Consider the following 20,394-nt stretch of genomic DNA (forward strand, 5'->3'; position numbering starts at 1 on the left):
CCCAAGCACCCCAAAAATCTATCACACACGCACGATGCATATCCTCCAGTATCTGAATAGTGCGTTCGGACTGCCAGTCAGTCTGAGGGTGAAATGATGTACTCAACTCTACCCGAGTACCCAACTCACGTTGTACTGCCGTCCAGAACCATGATGTAAACTGCGTACCCCGGTCAGAGATGATAGATACTGGTACACCGTGAAGTCTGACAATCTCGCGAATATAGATTCGAGCCAACTGCTCGGAAGAGTATGTAGTCATCACAGGAATAAAATGAGCTGACTTGGTCAATCTATCCACAATCACCCAAGTTGCATCGAACTTCGTCTGAGTCCGTGGGAGCCCAACAACGAAATACATAGTGATCCTCTCCCATTTCTATTCTGGAATCTCTAACTTCTGAAGCAATCCACCCGGTCGTTGATGCTCATATTTCACCTGTTGACAATTTAGACACCGAGCTACATACTCCACTATGTATTTCTTCATCCGCCTCCACCAATAGTGTTGTCTCAAGTACTGATACATCTTTGCAGCACCCGGATGAATGGAGTACAATGAACTGTGAGCCTCCTGGAGAATCAACTCACGCAAGCCATCTACATTGGGTACACATAGCCTGCCCTGCATCTGTAGTACACCGTCATCTCCAATAGTGACTTCCTTGGCATCACTGTGCTGAACTGTATCCTTAAGGACAAGCAAATGGGGGTCATCATACTGACGCTCCCTGATACGATCATGAAGAGAAGACTGAGAAACCACACAAGCCAAAACTCGACTCGGCTCGGAAACATCTAATCTGACAAACTGGTTGGCCAAGGCCTGAACATCCAAGGCTAAAGGCCTCTCTGCTACCAGTAAATATGTTAAGCTGCCCAAACTCTCCGCCTTACGACTCAAGGCATCGGCCACTACATTGGCCTTCCCAGGATGATAGAGAATGGTGATATCATAATCCTTAAGCAACTCCAACCACCTCCGCTGCCACAAATTAAGATCCTTCTATTTAAAAAGATGCTGTAGACTATGGTGATCGGTGTACACCTCGCAATGGACACCGTACAAATAATGCCGCCAAATCTTCAAGGCATGAACAATAGCTGCTAACTCAAGGTTGTGTACAGGATAATTCTTCTCATGCACCTTTAACTGTCTGGACACGTAGGCAATCACCCTACCATCTTGCATCAAAATTGCACCGAGACCAATACGCGATGCATCACAATACACAGTATAAGACCTTGTACCTGTAGGTAATACTAATACTAAGGCTGTAGTCAAAGTTGTCTTGAGGTTTTGGAAGCTCTCCTCACATTCTTCGGTCCACCTGAATGGAGCACCCTTCTGGGTCAATTTGGTCATAGATGTAGCAATAAAAGAGAAACCCTTTATAAATCAGCGATAATACCCTGCCAAACAAAGGAAACTCTGGATTTCCGTAGCTGAGGACGGTCTGGACCAACTCTACACTCCTTAAATTTTCTTCTGATCTACCTTGATCCCCTCGCACGAAACTAAATGACCCAAAAATCTGACTGAATCAAGCCAGAATTCATACTTTGAAAATTTTGCATATAACGTCTTTCCTCTCAAAGTCTAAAGCACAGTCCTCAGGTGTTTTTCATGATATTCCCGACTCCGGGAATACACCAGAATGTCGTCAATAAACACAATGACGAAAGAATCAAGATAGGGCTGAAATACACTATTCATTAAGTGCATTAATGCTGCTGGGGCGTTGATCAGCCCAAAAGACATCACAAGGAACTCGTAATGAACGTACCAAGTCCTGAAAGCAGTCTTCGGGATATCTGGCTCCCGAATCTTCAACTGATGATAGCCTGAATGTAAGTCGATCTTAGAGAACACTCTGGCACCCTGAAGCTGATCAAATAGATCATCAATACGTGGCAATGGATATTTGTTCTTCACTGTAGCCTTGTTCAGCTGGCGGTAATCAATACACATCCGCATAGAACCATCCTTCTTTTTCACAAATAAGACAGGAACACCCCAAGGTGATACACTGGGCCGAATGAAACCCTTATCAAGCAACTCCTATAACTGTTCTTTTAATTCTCTCAACTTTGCTGGGGCCATACAATATGGTGGAATAGAAATGGGCTGAGTACCCGGTAATAAATCAATGCCAAAGTCAATATCCCTATCGGGTGGCATACCCGGAAGATCTGCTGGAAATACATCATGAAAATCCATCACTACTGGAACTGACTCTATAGTAGGAGTATCAATACTAACATCTCTCACATAGGCCAGATATGCATCACACCCCTTCTCAATCATTCGTTGAGCTTTAAGAAATGGAACAACCCTCCTAGGAACATGATCCAAGGTACCTCTCCACTCTAGCCGCGGTAGACCTGGCATAGCCAACGTCAACGTCTTGGCATAACAATCAAGAATAGCGTGATAGGGCGACAACCAGTCCATGCCCAAAATAATATCGAAATCCACCATACTGAGCAATAATAAATCAGCTCTGGTCTCAAAACCACTGATAACAATTAAACATGACTGATACACGTGGTCCACAATAATAGATCCACCCACGAGTGTAGATACATAAACAGAAGAACTCAAGGAATCACATGATACACCCAAATACGGGGTAAAATAAGATGACACATAAGAATAAGTGGAGCCTAGATCAAATAAGACTGATGCATCTCTATGACATATCGGAATAATACATGTGATAATAGAGTCGGATGTAACGGCATCTGTCCTAGTAGGAAGGGCATAATATCTGGCCTGGCCTCCCCCTCTAGGGTGACCTCTACCTGCCCGACCTCCACATCTAGCTGGCTATACAGGTGGAGTGGCAACTGATGCAGTAATCATGGCTTGAGAAGACTGAGGACCCTGTGGAATAGGTGGGGCCTGAGAAATCCGTGGACGTGCACCCTTCCTAAGTTTGGGGATATCCCTCATGATATGACGAGTGTCACCACACTTAAAAAAAACCTCGGAGGACGTGGGTACTGGGACTGGCTCAGGCCTGATCGACTAGACTGTCCACTAAAAGCACCCCGTAAAGGAGGTACAGAAGACACTGGCGGTGCATAATATGGAACTTGAGGTCTAGGAGTAGCCAGAATACCACTGGAAGCTGGAAGTGCTGAATGAATAGGATGACTCACATAACCTCTACCATGATGGGCTGCAACCGAGGCACGAGAATTATTATATGTGCCAGAATCTCGGGGTCTCTTAGCTTCCCTCTCTTCCCTCTCCTGGATTCGCATACCTTCCAATCTCCTAGCAATTGACACCATCTATTGGTATGTGATGTCCATCTCTAACTCTCGGGCCATACTGTATCTGATATTAGGGTGGAGACCCTCAATAAATCTGCGAACCCGCTCTCGAACAGTAGAAACTAAGGCTGGTGCATGCCTCGCCAAATCACTGAATCAGACCGCATACTCTGACACAGTCATAGAACCCTGGTGCAGCTGCTCAAACCCTACGCACCATGCATCTCTAAGACTCTGAGGAACATACTCCCTTAAGAACATATCTGAAAATTGAGTCCAAGTGAGTGAAGATGCCTCAGCGGGACTATCAACCTCATATGCCCTCCACCACTGGTAGGCTGCTCCTCTAAACTGGAATGCCGTGAAAGAAACCCCCACTGGAATCCACAATACCCATAGTACGAAGGATACGGTGACATTCTCTAGAAAACTCTGGGCATCCTCTGAAGCTAAACTTTTGAAAGTGGGAGGGTGGTACTTCTTGTACCTCTCGAGCCTGAGCTGCTCCCCCTCTGAAACTGCTGTCCTAATCTCAGGCCGAACTGGGACAACTGGCTGCACTTATATAACCCTTGGGGCATGGTCAACTTGGGCACGTGGCTCTGGAGTACGGGCGGTGGGAGTCTGTGCTCCTCCCCCGACCTGAGATGTAGCAGGAGCAAGTGGAATTAACCCTGCCTGAGCTAAAGTGCCAAACATGCTCAAAATTTGGGCAAGAGTCTCCTGAAGTGTAGGAGTAGTAACAGGCGTCTCAGGTGCCTGCTCTCCAACTGGAGCTATTGGTGGCTCTGGTGCAGTAGCTCGTGCAGGTGCTCTGGCTGTACCATGTGGTCTTCCTCGGCCTCTACCCCGACCCCGGCCTCTTGCGGCTCCAACAAGGGGCGCGGGTGTCTGATCATGGGATCCAGTTGTGCGTGTCCTCACCATCTGTGAGAGAATAGAAAGACAATTGTTTAGAACTTTGAAATCAGCAAAGGCGCACGATAAGGACTCAAAGAAGTGAATATTTCCTAACAGTTCCATAGCCTCTCGAAGATAAGTACAGATGTCTATGTACCGATCCGCAAGACTCTATTAAACCTGCTTGTGACTCATAGCACCTATGAACCTAGAGCTCTGATACCAACTTGTCACGACCCGAAATTCTCTCCGTAGGATGTCGTGATGGCACCTAGTATCTAAAACTAGGTAAGCCTATCAATGCAGAATAATAATAAATATCTAAAATAAATAAACTACAATTCAAACAATTTCAACTCCCAAAACCCGGTAGAAATAAGTCACAAGCTTCTAAGAATTTATTCTCAATGTCTCTATATATCAAGGTCTAAAGAAAAATAAGGAAGCAACATAAAAATGATAGAAGGGGACTCCGGAGTCTGCGGACGCTGACAGATATACCTCGAAGTCTTCGTGCGCAGGTAACTCACTGACGTCTAGGCTGGTAAGATGTACCTGGATCTGCACAAAAAGATGTGCAAAAGCGTAGTATGAGTACACCACAACAGTACCCAGTAAGTGCCAAGCCTAACCTCGGTAGAGTAGTGACGAGGTTAGGTGAGGCCCTACTGGAATATAATAATGGCATGGTAAAATGTTTGACAAGATAGTAAAATAAAATGACATTGGAAATGAATCAAGTAGTATGTCACCATTTAATTACGCAAAATAATGGCATATAATATCTCGTGGAAACAAAACAGAATTTCCTTTCAACTTTAAGAAAATCACAACAACTAATCAAGGCAACTACGACCATAAATCAATATCAACAAGGGCACTCCCGAGGTACTGCCTCGTAATCCCAAATCATAAATAAATTCACAATATCACATTTCCTTATTTCACCGTGGGAGCCTTCACAATTTATTTTTAAAGAAAACATTTTTTTTTCGAAATAGCATCCCGCGTTTTATCCATCCTTATCACACCGCATGACTTCTAGTAGTTTCCCCTACTAGCCACGCGTATCAAGACATCCTTATCTCACCGCATGCATTTCAATACCCAGACCTTATACCACCGCATGCGTATCCATATCACAATATATCACAATTTGTACCTCAAGTGCTCAAATAATTTATCTTGCCAAAATAATTCAACAATAATATTTTTCCACAATAAAGAGCTCACGGCTCATGCCAAAATAATCATCAATTATATTTTTTCACAATAAAGAGCACACGGCTCCATCACAATGAGTACAAAAATCAATATTCAAGAATAGATAATTCAGGAAAATAATATTTCAAAATCTTTAATACGTTGCTTCAATATCAAATTTAAAATGTCAAAATAATTCATATTAATAATGTTTAATTTAAAGAAAATCACCCTTCAAATAATGCACAGAATAAAAGAAACCAAGTTTCAACTAAACAGGTATAACAATTAGCAGAAAATGGTCAAAAAAATTTAAGGTATATATCTCAGATCAATGATGAAGAATATAACAAGATAAAATAATTTAATAAATGCGCAACAATGATATACACAATTTAAAAATATAATCTTTCACATTTATCCTGTGTACACACTCGTTACCTCATGTACACGACTTTCAACACATTTCAATAATCAAATTAATATCAATTCTAGGGAAAATTTCTCCCTCACAAGGTTAGACAAGTCACTTACTTCGACTTGCTCCAAGTTAACCAAGTATTATTCTTTTTCCTCGATTTTCTGACTCTGATCGACTCGTATCTAGTCATAATTAATTCGATACAGTCAACAAAAATTATAGAAATCAATTTCGTAAGAAAATACTATATTTTTCAATAAAATCCGAAATTAGCTCAAAAATCGCTCGTGGGGCCCACGTCTCGGAATCCGACGAAACTTACAAAATCCGATAACTCATTCAATTCCGAGTCCAACCACACCAGTTTCACTCAAATCCGACTTCGGATCGACACCGAAATCTCAAAAGTTGTTTTCTATGAGATTTCTAAAATTTTCCCAAATTTCTATCTCAAAACACTAATTAAATGGTGAAAATAATGATATATTCGTGTATATTGACCAAATCCGAGTTAGACCCCAATGTTTTTCCTTGAAAATATATCAAAAATCGCCTCTGCTCAAGCTTCAAGTTGTTAAAAATGGCGAATGGAACGAAACCCCCCTGTTTTATAACTTACAGATCTGTCCAGGCTGACCTCGATCATGGAGTCAGATCTTGGACCCCGATCATGTGGAGTCCGATTATGGGGGAGTCCGATCATGGGGGAGTCCGATAATGGGGAGTCTCATCATGGGAGTCCGATCATGGGATTGCCTCGATCTTGGGCTGCCTCGATCACAGCCCAAAATTTCCAGCAGCAGAGAAAAATTGCAGCAACTGTTTTAAGTCCAACTTTTGATCCGTTAACCATCCGAAACTCACCCGAGGCCCTCGGGACCTCAACCAAATACACCAACGAGTCCTAAAACATCATAAAAATTTATTTTAACCTCAAATCACATAAAACGACACTAAAACCATGAATTATACTCCAATTCTAGTTTAATGAAACTTAAAATTTCCAACTTCTACATTCGATGTCGAAACCTATCAAATCAAGTCCGATTGACCTTAAATTTTGCACACAAGTCATAAATGATATAACGGAGCTGTGAAAATTTTTAGAACTGGATTCCGATCACGATATCAAAAAGTCAACTCCCCGGTCAAACTTCCAAACTTTAAATTCATATTTTAGCCGTTTGAAGCCTAATTTCACTACGGACTTCGAAATAAAATTCCGATCATGCTCCTAAGTCTAAAATCACGATACGGAGCTGTTGGAATCATGAAAATTCTATTCCGGGGTCGTTTACACATAATTAGATATCCGGTCACTATTTAAACTTAAACTTTTAATTTTTTTTCAAAATTCCATATCTCGGGCTAGGGACCTCGGAATTTGATTCTGGGTATACGCCCAAATCTCAAATCACGATACAGACCTACCAAAACTGTCAAAATATTGATTCAAGTTCGTTTGCTAAAAATGTTGACCAAAGTCAACTTAGTTGAGTTTTAAAGCTCTAATTCACATTTTAATTCATTTTTCGCATAAACATTTTCCGAAAAATTTTATTGACTGCGCACGTAAGTCCAGGAATGATAAATAGTGCTTTTTGAGGTCTTAGAATACAGAATTAATTATTAACTTTAAAAATGATATTTTGGGTCATCACATTGACATTCTTTGCACCGCCAAAGTTTGTATCAACAATCCTGTTAGGCACCTTTGTGTTAAACTGAAAATCTTCAGGGTCACCATCATAATTGAGACGACCAGTGACCAGTGCAAACTCCCTGATTGAAAAGGATAACATTTTACCATTGACGTATATTGAAAATGAATCATCACGACTTCCTTCCAACTGCAGAACCATGAAGCACCTGGACAATTGATGTTGGACCTCACACCGCTTCATATCAAGGAAACTTCCAAAATAAGTAGTACCAAATATTTTGTACTGCTCTGGATTAAGTTTTTCTTTGAGGTCGGAGACTATGTCTGTGTTAGTGTAGGAACTGATATGCGGTGATAAAATAGGCGAGTGTTTAACAAATAGTTTAATTTCCTGCATACAACACAAATTTGTTGTAATAAATGAGTGAAAATATAGTTGAATAAAGTTATTTAGAATACATAACTCATTCATTTTTTGCAAACATAATATATTGATAATTAGCACAAAAAATGAGAGTTATGACAATGATTGTTGTTCTAAATACATCAGAATACATTTGGCTTGAGTACAAATCAGTGAAGGCACTATTGAATACATATAAATACATCAACATATATATAAATACAGAAATATATGAAAACACTTAGAGGGAAGACATAACTAAAACTAGAACAACTAGTGTATTTAAAAAAGCTGTGGAATGAACTAAAATACATCTAAATACATATAAATACAACAACTAGTGTATTAAAAAAAGATGTGGAATGAACTAAAATACATCTAAATACATATAAATACAACATACAAAATCACTGTAATAAGTGCAAGTGAGTGAAGGCACTATTGAATACATATAAATACATCAACATATATATAAATACATCAACATACGAGAAGAGAAAGCAATGTATGCACTATAGAATACATATAAATACATTAACATACAATAAGAGAAACCCATTGTAGAAGGTAATACTCAATGTATGCGGACTCAAATACATATAGATACATCAACAATTACCTTTGCGTCCCGTATTTCCGAGCTAGTTCCTGCATCGACCTCCTTTCCCTTAACACCTGAAGCATCATCCATAAGTTTTCATCTCTTTTCCGTATCAGGAAGTGTTGATTCTTTCGAAGATTTCTTAACTTGGGCTTCTTTCAATGTGTCATTGCGTATTTTTATTCTCCTCTCTGCAACTGTATTTGCTGTTGAAACTATATTCAATTCCGTTTGAGTGATTTGCAAAGAGAAAGATGGCCCATCAAAATTGAGTGCTTTGGTGGGTATACCTCTGGTAACTCTCTTCTGGGATGTTGAATCAGCCATTGGAGAGAAAATTTCAAGTTTTCTGTTGAAAGCATAACAATGGTGATTATTTATAAAACATTAGTAGAGATAAACAGAAGAAACACAATACAAGCGAAAATCTAGCAACTTAAATACTTACCACAACTATTTGGAGCAAAAAATATAGAAAATTGAGAGAGACAATGTAGATGAAGAAGTGGAGAATCGTGGTTTCTGAGAATGGGGAAGAGAATGGCGATGTGAGTGAGAGAAATTAGAGAGAGAAGTTTACATCAAATACGGTAATTTTGTGAGAGAAAAATCTGAAAGAAGGAAAGAGAAAAATAATATAGAGTGTATTTAATGGCTTAACGGTAGGAGGTGACCATACATAGATATTTTTCTATAAAAATTAAAAGGTAGCTATAGAAGATAATTTTTTAAAAGGTTATTTATTTATAATAAATAAGGTGTCAACCTTTGCTATATGAGGTAAATTGTTCTTTTGGGTTTAGGATGTCCATGTCCTTTCAAGCCCAATTCAACCAACCTGATCCAAGTCACTTACCAAGTCCACCCGCTAGACCGGCGACCTAGTCAGATCACCCGCCCCAACACACTCTTTAATCCTAGCCCTATATCCTCTCTCCATTCAATGGCCCTTGTTATTTCCCCACACCCATATAAAATCCTTATTACAACCTTTTCTAACCCTAAGGACCCTAGCAGTTTCACACAAACACACAACAGAGAGGAACATAACAGGGGACGGGCAAAATTAGACTAAAAAGGCAGCAAACTTTCTTCTTCTTCCACACAATTTCACAAAACTTCTTCTCCCTCACTTGGCTTCACTATAGAACCATTGTTCACTCCTAAAAATCAGCCATGATAGTCCAGCCATGAAATCCCAACTCAAAACCATCCAAAACACAATCGTTTACAGCTGAAAACATGCAGCAAATTAGCCATGAATACAAAGATAAAAATCAGCCAAAACTGACCCCTCAATAGCCATGTAAGAGCTCCAAAATACCAGCCATTTTCACCTCAAATTAGGCCTCAAAACGCAACTGAAAAAACTGCTAAAAATGCCGCAAAAATAGCTCTCAAACCCAGCCAAAACTCAGCTGAAAAATAGCACTAAACAGTCCCAAAATCAGCTCCAAACGCAGTCCATAACCACCCAAAAAACAATCTGAAAAACAAGCTGAAACTCCATGAAAATCAGCCCCAAAACACTTTCTTCTTCCTCCAAACAACCATCAAAAGCGGCAAAACGCAGCTGCCAAGTTCACCCAAAAACAGTCCCTTGCTCAACATCAAAATAGAGAACACCGGCGCATTCATGATTATCGTTGAAAGTCGTTGTTCGAAGGGGTGAAGGTTCGAAGGTTCTGGCCTGGTTTCCGGTCGGGTCTGTTCGTGTTTAGCTTTGTTGGCCTGATTTTCTTTGAAAACCGGCAGGAGGCTTTTTGATAAATTGAAAGCTATAAAAGGTCCATTTTCTTTCACTTGCAACTTTATTTTTGTCTTCTCAACTTTGTTAGATCTGTAATGTCTTAGATCTATTTTGTTTTCTTTGGTGTTAATATATCTTTGTAATCCCGTTGCTTGTTTCTTTGATATTTAATTATTCGTTTGTTTGGTGCTATATTGATGTGCAAGACTAGGAGTGGCCATTCGGTACTTTGGTTCAGTATTTAAGAATTTTGGTTCAGTATTTCGGTATTCGGTTTATCAATTGTGTATACCAAATACCGTACCAAAGTATTTTGGTACAATTCGGTATTTCTTATTTTGGTTCGATACGGTTTCGGTTTAAACCAAATCTTCACTGTCTCCCCCACTCCATTAACTAATGTAATCCATGTTGTTTGGGATTCTACCAAAGATCAATCTGGTATAGAATCAAAATTTTTGTTTGTTTCTTAATTTAAAAAAATTGGTACATGGGTCCTAGATATTACTAATAGCCTATTTGGCCAAGCTTATTTTTGGGCCAAAAGCACTTTTGGCCAAAAATTGAGTTGTTTGGTCAAGCTTTTGGAAGGGAAAAAAGTGCTTTTGAGGAGAAGCAGAAGCAATTTTTGAGAAGCAGAAAAAAATAGCATCTCTCAAAAGCTTGGCCAAACACTAATTACTGCTCAAAAGTACTTTTCAAATTAATTAGCCAAATACAAACTGCTTCTCGCCGAAAGCACTTTTTTAAAAAGTACTTTTGAGAAAAACACTTCTCAAAATAAGTTGATTTTAGAAACTTGGCCAAATAGGCTATAAGTATTTAAGGTGATTTGCTTATGCCAATTGTTCACTTTTATCCCTATGACGAATAACTTCCATCTTTGAACATTTGTGGTCTGGCCTTAATGCCAAACTGGAGAAATAAGTGACAATAAAGAAGCTATGAACCTGAATGAAGTTGTAGAGAAGCAATCGCCGAGGAGAGGAGTTGTCGTCGCCGAGGTTGTAGTCATGAGTCGTGAGTCGTAACTCGTGAATCCGACCGCCGTAGCAACCAAGAAAAGATGTGATAAATTGAATTATTATGAGTATTAGAGTATATATTTATGGATTTGCACCTTCATTTACTGGTTTTGGAGTGATGGGCATTGGTTTGAGTTGTTGGAAAGGCTTGGGAGCCGGCTATGGAACTTCGGAGCGAGGTAAGTCTACTTTCTAACCTTGTAAAAGGGAATTAACCCCATAGGTGAATCAAATCATTATGTGTTCCTATTTGTGGGGGATACGTATGCACGGGGTGACGAGAGTCCGTGCGTAGCTACTAATATGCTCATGTCTGGGTAGTCTAGGACCCATATCATGTCATACTTGCGATGCTTGCATACTACTTGTTAATCTAAATTGCTTAAATCATATCGAAACTTGGTAAAGGGACTTTAAAAGGTTAAACTCCATTCTTCTTGACCGTAAATGAGAATTTGTATTTCTTGAAGAGTTGCCTTAATAAATTTTGAATTTGGTTGTTTTAAATTGTATTTTCTCTTTTGTGGAGTGGGTCGAACGCCTCGGCAGGTTAAATAGATGCATCTATGGTTCACGCCATTTGACCCTCGGCAGTGCACAGTTTAAATATTTATGTTGAAGCAAGTCATACTACCTCGGCATGATATGCTCATGTTATATATTTGGAATTGATAATAATTGATATTGTTTTTATTGGCCCGAGGTCCAAAAAAAATATTAAATGACGGAAATAAATTTGGAAATTTCTTATGAACAATAGAACTGTTTACTTATTTCATGATATTGAACTTACAGCCGTTCTACATAATCTATGCCTAATTATATCATTGATATTTTATTTATAGCCCATAGTAAGTGTCGAAGTCGACCCCTCATCACCACTTCTTTGAGGTTAGGCGGGATACTTACTGGGTACGCGTTGATTTACATACTCATACTACACTTCCTGCATATTTTTGTGCATGTACATATATGTCTAGTGGCCTTGTGGGTGAAGAGGCGCGGTTATTGCGGAGATTTAGGTGAGCTGCATTCTATACGACGACCCGCAGGCAACAGAGTCTCCTTCAGAGTATTTATATTTCTCCTGTCCAAATTTGTATTCCGGACAGATGATGTACTTTATTTTACATTCCTAGTTGAAGCCCATGCACTTGTGACACCGGATTTTGGGGTGGTTATGGGTTGTCCTGTATTTAAATATTATTATTTATTTTGTAAATTCTATCTTTTACTATTTAATTAAAGAAAATATTATTTTAGAAATATTAAAATAAGAAACAAATTAAGTATTTATTTTTGGCTTGCCTGACAGCGGTGTCCGGCGCCATCACGACCTTTAATGGATTTTTGGTCGTGACAACATGGTATTAGAGCACTAGTTTCACTTAGGTCTCACGAGTCATAAGCAAGTCTAGTAGAGTCTTGCAGATCAGTACGGAGACATCTGTACTTATCTTCGAGAGACTATAAGACTCTTAGGAGCACTTCCCTTCTTGATTCCTCATCGTGCGATTTGATTCCTTTGAGGCTTATGCCTTCATTCCCTTCCTATTCAGTCTTATGCGACGTGAAGCACTTGTTATAAATTGGGGATCAAGGAATTTTAATGGTACTATAGATGTGGTGCAGGATGTTTCTCCCTGTGTATTTGATTGGGCTATTGTCATCGCCTTGTGGAAGACCGTTCTGTCGTTGCAGCTCAGTATCAGTATTACCTAAGGTTTTGAGGTTTGGCATTGATTCTTATGATGGTTCGTGCGTTGCTATCACACCGTGTTTGTGTAATAGTAGGATGCTTGTCTATGTGTCGAAGTAGTGAATGACTTGGAAGGAGGTTTACTCAGTGCATGATTCAGAGATCCAGTATTTTATTTCCGGCGAAGGAAAGGCAATCGGACTATGAATGTTCAAGTTTGGGTTGACGGAGTAACGAGACTTGGTATTTCGAGCATGGTGGAATTTTTCATCTTTGATGTGGTGTCGTCGCCCTGGATTGAATGTGTTAAGTTCGCCGATGTTATGGTCTTCATCAATTCGCCTTCGGGGTGGGGTATTGTGAAATGGTGTCGGAGAAGTGGTTGTCAGCAATAACGAGGTGCAGCGATTTCGGAATCGAATCGGTGTTTCTAGTGTTGATGGCTCGAGAGAGAGGATCTTTAGAAAGGTTTAAAGTTGTTAGTGATCTATTGGTTTAAGTGCTACAGAGATAGATTTTGATTTAATGCAACAACTGGGCAGCGAAGGATGAGGAAGGACATATGGGAGGTATCTTGCGGTGGTTAAACTTCTAGAAGGCTAAGTGTAAGGAAACAGAAGTCGAGTAGTTGCTTAAAGGAGAGGGTTTGACCAAAGTAGGAGAGTGGCAGAGTATCAGATGGGTTCTGTGGTAGGATAGCCACACGCCTTGGGGGAAGTTAGAGTGATTTGGTATTCATGGTGGATAGTGACCAGGTCTACGGGCTTAATTTGGAATATTGGCTACTATACGGAGGAAGATTAGATACGACGGAAAGGAGTTGCTTGATATAAAGAAGGATACAACATGACTTTGGATTGGAATGTATCGTCGCATGTTTAGTTGATGTCAATGGGGAGTGACCAGACTTGTACAGCTGGTGAATGAGCACGGTCTCAGGGTGGGTTATTGATTTCGTAGTAGTTGTACTCGGTGTAGTGCTGTTGGAAGATGTCGACATGTAATTTCCGCAGTGGGTTATCTCCTGTGAGCAGGTTAGCGGTCGTGTGGTGTTGACGAAGCCTCTGCGAAGGATTTTACTGGCTATCCAGTAAGAGATCAAATATGTGAATGTAGCTAGTGGTTCAGAATGTTCATGCAATATTTAACATAAGGATTTCGAGGAATTTGGCGGGTTGATTGTGCAAAATCATGTCAATGGGGGGTAAGGGATCTTGGTAGGTTCCAGGGTCATGTAATGGTAGCTTCAAGCGTAAGTGGGAGAGCCCCACCGCCTACGATTGGATTGCATGGTTGTCTATTTGTGAGGTTTCTGGTTATCGGCATATTGGTGGGTTGCTACGACTAAGGAAAGAGAATATCAATGATGATTTGAGCCAAGGATTTAAGGAATGTGTGTTATATTTTATCGGTTCATGTTCAGGTTTTGGGAAGACTTAGACTCTATGCTTCGTGTGGATGTGATGTACAAGGAAAGGAAAGACCATCCTGATGCATCTTACGTGCTACTTGCGCATATTTTTGTTTCGGCTTGCATGTTGACTGGCTTCTAGGATAGGGAAAGAAAATCAAAAACAAAAGAAGAAAAAAAAGAGAAAATCAAAAAAAAAAAAAAACAAGAGTGAGAGGTAGGTATTTGAAAAATTCGAAACTCACCCGAGTTTTTTTTTTTTAAAAAAAAAAGCAAGAAAATAAGCTAATGCTTTGAGAAAGTCATGTTTCCTTTGTTCCGTCAAAACTAACCGAACTACGCGGGTCTGATTTTCACCGGATGTGAGATATGTAGGAAAACCTCATCGATTCCGGTCGCCAATTTTTAAAAAAATCCAAAAATATTTTCTTTTAATTTCTTCTTAAAATCCAAAAATGTTTTTGTTCTTCTTCAAACATTTTTCTTTTGAAAATTAAAAAAGAAAATTTAAAATTCAAAAAATATTTTCTTTTTCTCTAGAAGTCTTTCTTTCATAAACTCAAAATAAAAGTTCAAATCCAAAAAAAAAAAAAATCTTCTTTAGAAGTCTTTCATTCGAAAAAGAAAATCAAATTAAAATTCAAAAATACTTTTTTTCCTTCTTTAGAAGTCTTTCTCCGATAAAATAAATAAATAAAAATAGAAATTCAAAAAAATATATTTTCTTTCTTATTTAGAGGTCTTTCTTTTCAAAAATTCTCAACAAAAAAAAAACAAATCAAATTTCAAAAATATTTTCTTTCTTCTTTATAAGTCTTTCTTTCGAAAATTAAAAAAAAAGGAAAACAAAATTCAAAATCCAAAAAAAAGAGTTAGTTTGTTTACTTTATTCCTAATATTTTCGAATTACACATGATCTGATTCATGTTCCCAGATGATACGTAGGCAACCCACATCAGGTTCGATCGAATAATTTTGAAAAAAAAAAGGAAAAAAAAGAGTGTCAAAAGAAGAAGAAAAAAAAACAAAATGGGGTGGAGGAATGGGAAGAAAGAAAAGAGAGGCTATTAGAAAGAAAAGAGAGGGAAGAAAATGAAAAATAAAGGAGCGCGAGAAACAAAAAGTGAAGAAGAAAAGGGGGCAGGAAGAGCGAACTTGGGATGATGCCAATATGACCTTCGTACCCTCGGAGTCATTTTAGAACCGATAACTGTGACTAGGTGCATTGCACATAATGTGAGATTATCTTATGTTAAATGCCCTAACGCTAACGTGATGACTTTATTTTATTCCTCTTTGTTATCTTCATTATAGCAGAAGGGTGGTTGGTTTGTGGTTCCTAAGTTGGTAACTCTACCCTGCAACATAAAGTCGAAAGGCAATGGCAGACGACAACATAATTGGGTTGGTTGATACTGGTGCCCAAAAGAAATTGGTTGATACTAGTGCCCAAAAGCAATTGGTTGAACAAGGCACTGGGTTGGTTGAGGAGGAAAGGATGTTAAGACAACACATGACGGGCATGTATCAAGCTTGGATGACAGGGAAGGCACCAACCCCGCCACCACCTAGCTTCCCAGATGCTACCCCCCATCCAAGCCCCGGTCATAGTGTCAGATGATCCACCATATTCTCCAGATTTTCCCACTTATCATAGCTTTCCCAACTTCCCTAGTAGCTCCATCATTCGTCCTCGAACTACATTTCCCAAATATAGCCCTCATGTCATATCCACTATCCCCACTGTCACAACTTCTCAATAACCTTCCTTTCATAGATCCAACAGTGAACACCAGTTCAAACCTATTGATACCCAATGCTACCCAGAGTCGGCCTACCAAGTCCCAGACTCATATAATCATAGCTCTCAAAATGAGCCTCATGTTGAGAATGAAAAGTTCACAAGGAAAGAAGAGCGAGATGAGATATCTAGAAAGCTGAAAGGTATAGAAAAATAAAGAACATGCAAGGGATGGGAAATGAGATTAACATGTCTTACAATGACTTGTGTATGTTCCATGATGTTCATCTACCCGCGGGGTTTAAAATGCCAAAGTTTAACTTGTATGATGGGCGTGGAGATCCAGTGGTCCACTTGAGGGGATATTAAAATGAAATGAGAAGTGTTGGCGAGAAAAATGAGTTGTTGATGGCAGCCTTGGAATGGTATACTCGTCAAGATATGAGTAAGTGGTATGCATGGGATGACATGGCTCAAGATATTGCTCAGCACTTTCAGTAAAATATAGACATTATCCCAGACCGTTCCTCGCTATCTAAGATGGAAAAGAAACCCGAGGAATGTTTTAGGGAGTTTGGGCTCAGATGGAGGGAACAAGATGCTCGGGTTAGTCTCCCGATTGATGAAGAAGAAATGGTTGAGCTTTTCCTACAAGCTCAGGGACCCACCTACTTAAGTCATTTGATCCCGGCTTTAGGTAAGCCTTTCAATGATATGGTAAAAAGGGGGGAGATGGTAGAAGAATGGATCAAGTCAGGAAAAATCATGAGCTATTCTGCATTGAAAGATACTACATAAGACATTCAGAACATCTCATAAGTTTGGGGGGGGGGGAAAGAGAAATAGAAAAGATGTTGTTGAGCCCCGCCAATGACAAGTCCCAGTGGGCGTTCCTGCTCAACGCTTTCAGCCTCAATAGCGACCCCATGAATATCCTCGTACTCCAGATAATCCTCCCCAACGCTACTTCTCTCCACAAAATCCCCAAATTCATACCTCACCTTCCCATCAATCTATCCATAATGCACCCCCATATACTCCACATCCACAACACCCGCAACGGCCAGCACCACCTCCACAAATGTCTTACCCACCTCTACAAGCATATCAACCACCTACCCGCAAGAGGTTCCAACCGAGGCCGGAGTACAAAATGAAAAGGCAACAACAAAAGAAAAAGTATTTCACTCCTATTGAAGAATCATATGCTAGTTTGTTCCAAAAGTTGAGGCAATTGGACATGTTGAAGCCGATTCAGATAAAACTATCGAACCCCCTTCCTAAGAATTTTGATCATTCTCTAAGGTGCGCATATTGCTCTAATGCCCTGGGGCATGACATAGAAAAGTGTTGGAATCTGAAAAGAGCAGTCAAGAAGCTTATTGATGCAGGTGGCATATTCGTACAGAATCCAGATGCAGCGGATACTAGCCAAAGTCCATTACTTATTCATAATGAGACGCATATGGTGGGCATGATTTGTTTTGAAAATGAACATGATAACTCTTCCAAGTTCCTTGGCGAGCCACTCACCACGAAGTTTTCAATGCTATCAATCTCGATTCCAGAAGTTGATCTTAAGAATGAGTTGGCAAAGGGGATCCCAAAGCCACCTGCCGAGGTCAATGTGATTGAAATTGGTAAAGGTCTGGGTAATGTTGATGTGCGACTCAATGGCTAAGATGTCGAGCTTGGTAATTGGAAAGACATTCCTTTCTTGGCTAGCCAAGGAGGAGTTTTGGTGGTTTATTTTGTTGTTATTTCTGATGTCCGGATTATTTCAGGGTTGTAATTCGGATATTGTCTTGTGACTTAAACCCTTTTATCCTTTTATTTTGCCTAGTTCGTTTAGTCGTAGTAACTCATTTAGTGTTATCTAGGTTTGTTCCAAGGTTGTAATCCAAGTTTCATTTTGCTTGTTTCACTGTTTAAACCCTTTCACCATATGTCTAATGGAATTTCCTATTTTCTGTTATTTTTAGTCCGTATTTGTTTAGCTCCCTTTTCCTTTTATAATTCTTTTCATGCTGCCTCTGGTGACATGACTTGCACGTGGAATTCCTGATCTTGAAATTTAGTCTAATCAGGAAGCAATGAAACAAGTTTTGAAGATGACAGGGACATTTGAGGGAAATAAGTACAGATTTGGAATTTTTGAGATCATTTAAACCCCGAATTGTGTGAAACTGGGGCAGATAGTTTGGGAAGTTAATAGGACGACAAGAATTTGGTGCAAGAGAGTGAGTCACAGACAATTTGAAGCAAGCAACTTTGAGTTCAAGTGCATCTCAATTTACAAGATAAAGCCAAGGGAGTTTGTCTCCAAACTGACGGGGGGTATTTATTATGAAGAAGAAATCACCCAACGAGAGTTCTGTACTTGACATGGCACTAAAGAAAGATGGAAGGCATATCTGGGATATCAATGTCGATGCTGCAAAAGAAATGATATGCATGATCTTCATTTTTCATCCTCAAGTTGCATGTGTTGTACTTGGCATTTTCAGAGAATGGGAGACCCTCTTTCAACTACCCAAACACTTTATACCCTTTGGTACCCTTTTGAGCCCGTGTTGATTTCTTTGACCTCCCCTCTTTTGAAATCAAGTTAGAGTCATTTTAAAATAAAATAAAAAAGTTATGTCCCCATAAGGTTTCTTTCAGAAAGTTCATTCCAAAAGAAAAATTCAAAAAAAAGAGATAAAGAAAAAAAAGAAAAAGAAAAATAGCAATAACAAAAAGTATTCTTTTGAACTACGTTCGACCTGATTCTTATGTCAACAAGATACATAGGCAGCCTTAAGGTTTAATCACACCAAGTCAACAATTCTAAAGCTCCCCACTTCAAAACAAACTGGGGAAGAGGTTTTATTTTATATAAAAGACGGTTCCAAAAATTGTAAAGCTATACCCCATTTTGTCTTAGCTTGAATTTGAGCCTTCGTGCCTCTCTTTCTTTCTAATCCTGTCCAAAAGCCACATTACAGTCCAAAAGAACCTCCCAGATAATTGTTTAGAGTGCCGAGTTAGACATGCCAGGAACATATGATATTTTTACCGTGGTTAATGCCTTGTCATCTGCAGAATCAGAGGAAATAAGAAGAAAAAAATAAAATGAGAGAGTCTTATCGGTGAAAACTTTCACAGGCACCAAAAGGCGATGGTGAGTTGAGAGAAAGAACAAAATGAGAGAGGCTTGATGGTGAAAACCCTTCGAGCACTACAAGTCGAATAAGGATCGTGAATCATATAGGATAATCGGAGCATTGAAGCCCAGTTTCACGGCTTAGAGGTACAACAAGAGTTGAACATTAGACTTGCTTGATAGATTAGGCTACTTAATACAAAATGCATGTCATGGTCATTAGAGTTGATATCCACAACTAATAAGTTTCTACTTTGTAATTTTCTGGTTAGATATCATCCATTTCCATTGTCCCTTTACTATGTTCCTCTTGCCTTGTTTTAAGTCCTCTTTTTGAGTCTGTTTTGTCAAAACAAATGAGAAATGACTTCAAAATTTGCTACCAGCGTTCCAATTGCACAAAGAGGAGTCTGGCTAGCACATCAAAGTGGCACAAGTCAGGAAACAGTAGTATGCGCCCTGGCTTGGTGACAAATGTTGTGTTTTGGGATTCATGTGAAATTCAAAGGTTCGGTAAATGTCAATTCATAAGCAAAATGCAACATATAGAGGGTATTGGGTTTGAATGGATCAGAGGTATTTGCTATGATAAGGGTTGACAGAAAAGTGGTTAGCCAATAACAAGCAAGGTCCCCAAATTGAATTCAAAGTTGCCATGCAGGAGGATCCCACTTGAAGAACAGGGTCAACTTTCATTTTCAAGATCGAGTCAGAGGCACCAGGAGCCCACCTGAAGAATAGGGTCAACTTTCAGTTTTCAAGTTCAAGTTAGAGAAGTATCAGGAGCCCGCCTTAAGAACATGGTCAACTTTCAATTTTCAAGTTTAAGTCAGAGGCAGTAGGATCCCTCCTGAAGAATAGGGTTAACCTACAGTTTTTTCAATTCAAATTAGAAGTAGCACGAGCCGCTTGAAGAACAAGTTTTGCAAGCTCAAGTCTACTTCAAGTTCAAGTTTAAGTCAAGTGCAAACAACAGCATGTCTGCCTGAAGAACAAGGTCAACTTCCAGTTTTCTTCAAGTTCAAGTCAGCAGGATGCCTACCTGAAGAATAGGGTGGATTTTCAGTTTCATATTAAAAGATCAAATGGAGATTCAAGGAAGATTCAAGACAAGATGTAGATAGGATCTTGTATTTTTCTTTTATTTTTG

The sequence above is a fragment of the Nicotiana tomentosiformis genome, chromosome 6 (assembly GCF_000390325.3).
Source record: "Nicotiana tomentosiformis chromosome 6, ASM39032v3, whole genome shotgun sequence".
NCBI classification, from domain to species: domain Eukaryota; kingdom Viridiplantae; phylum Streptophyta; class Magnoliopsida; order Solanales; family Solanaceae; genus Nicotiana; species Nicotiana tomentosiformis.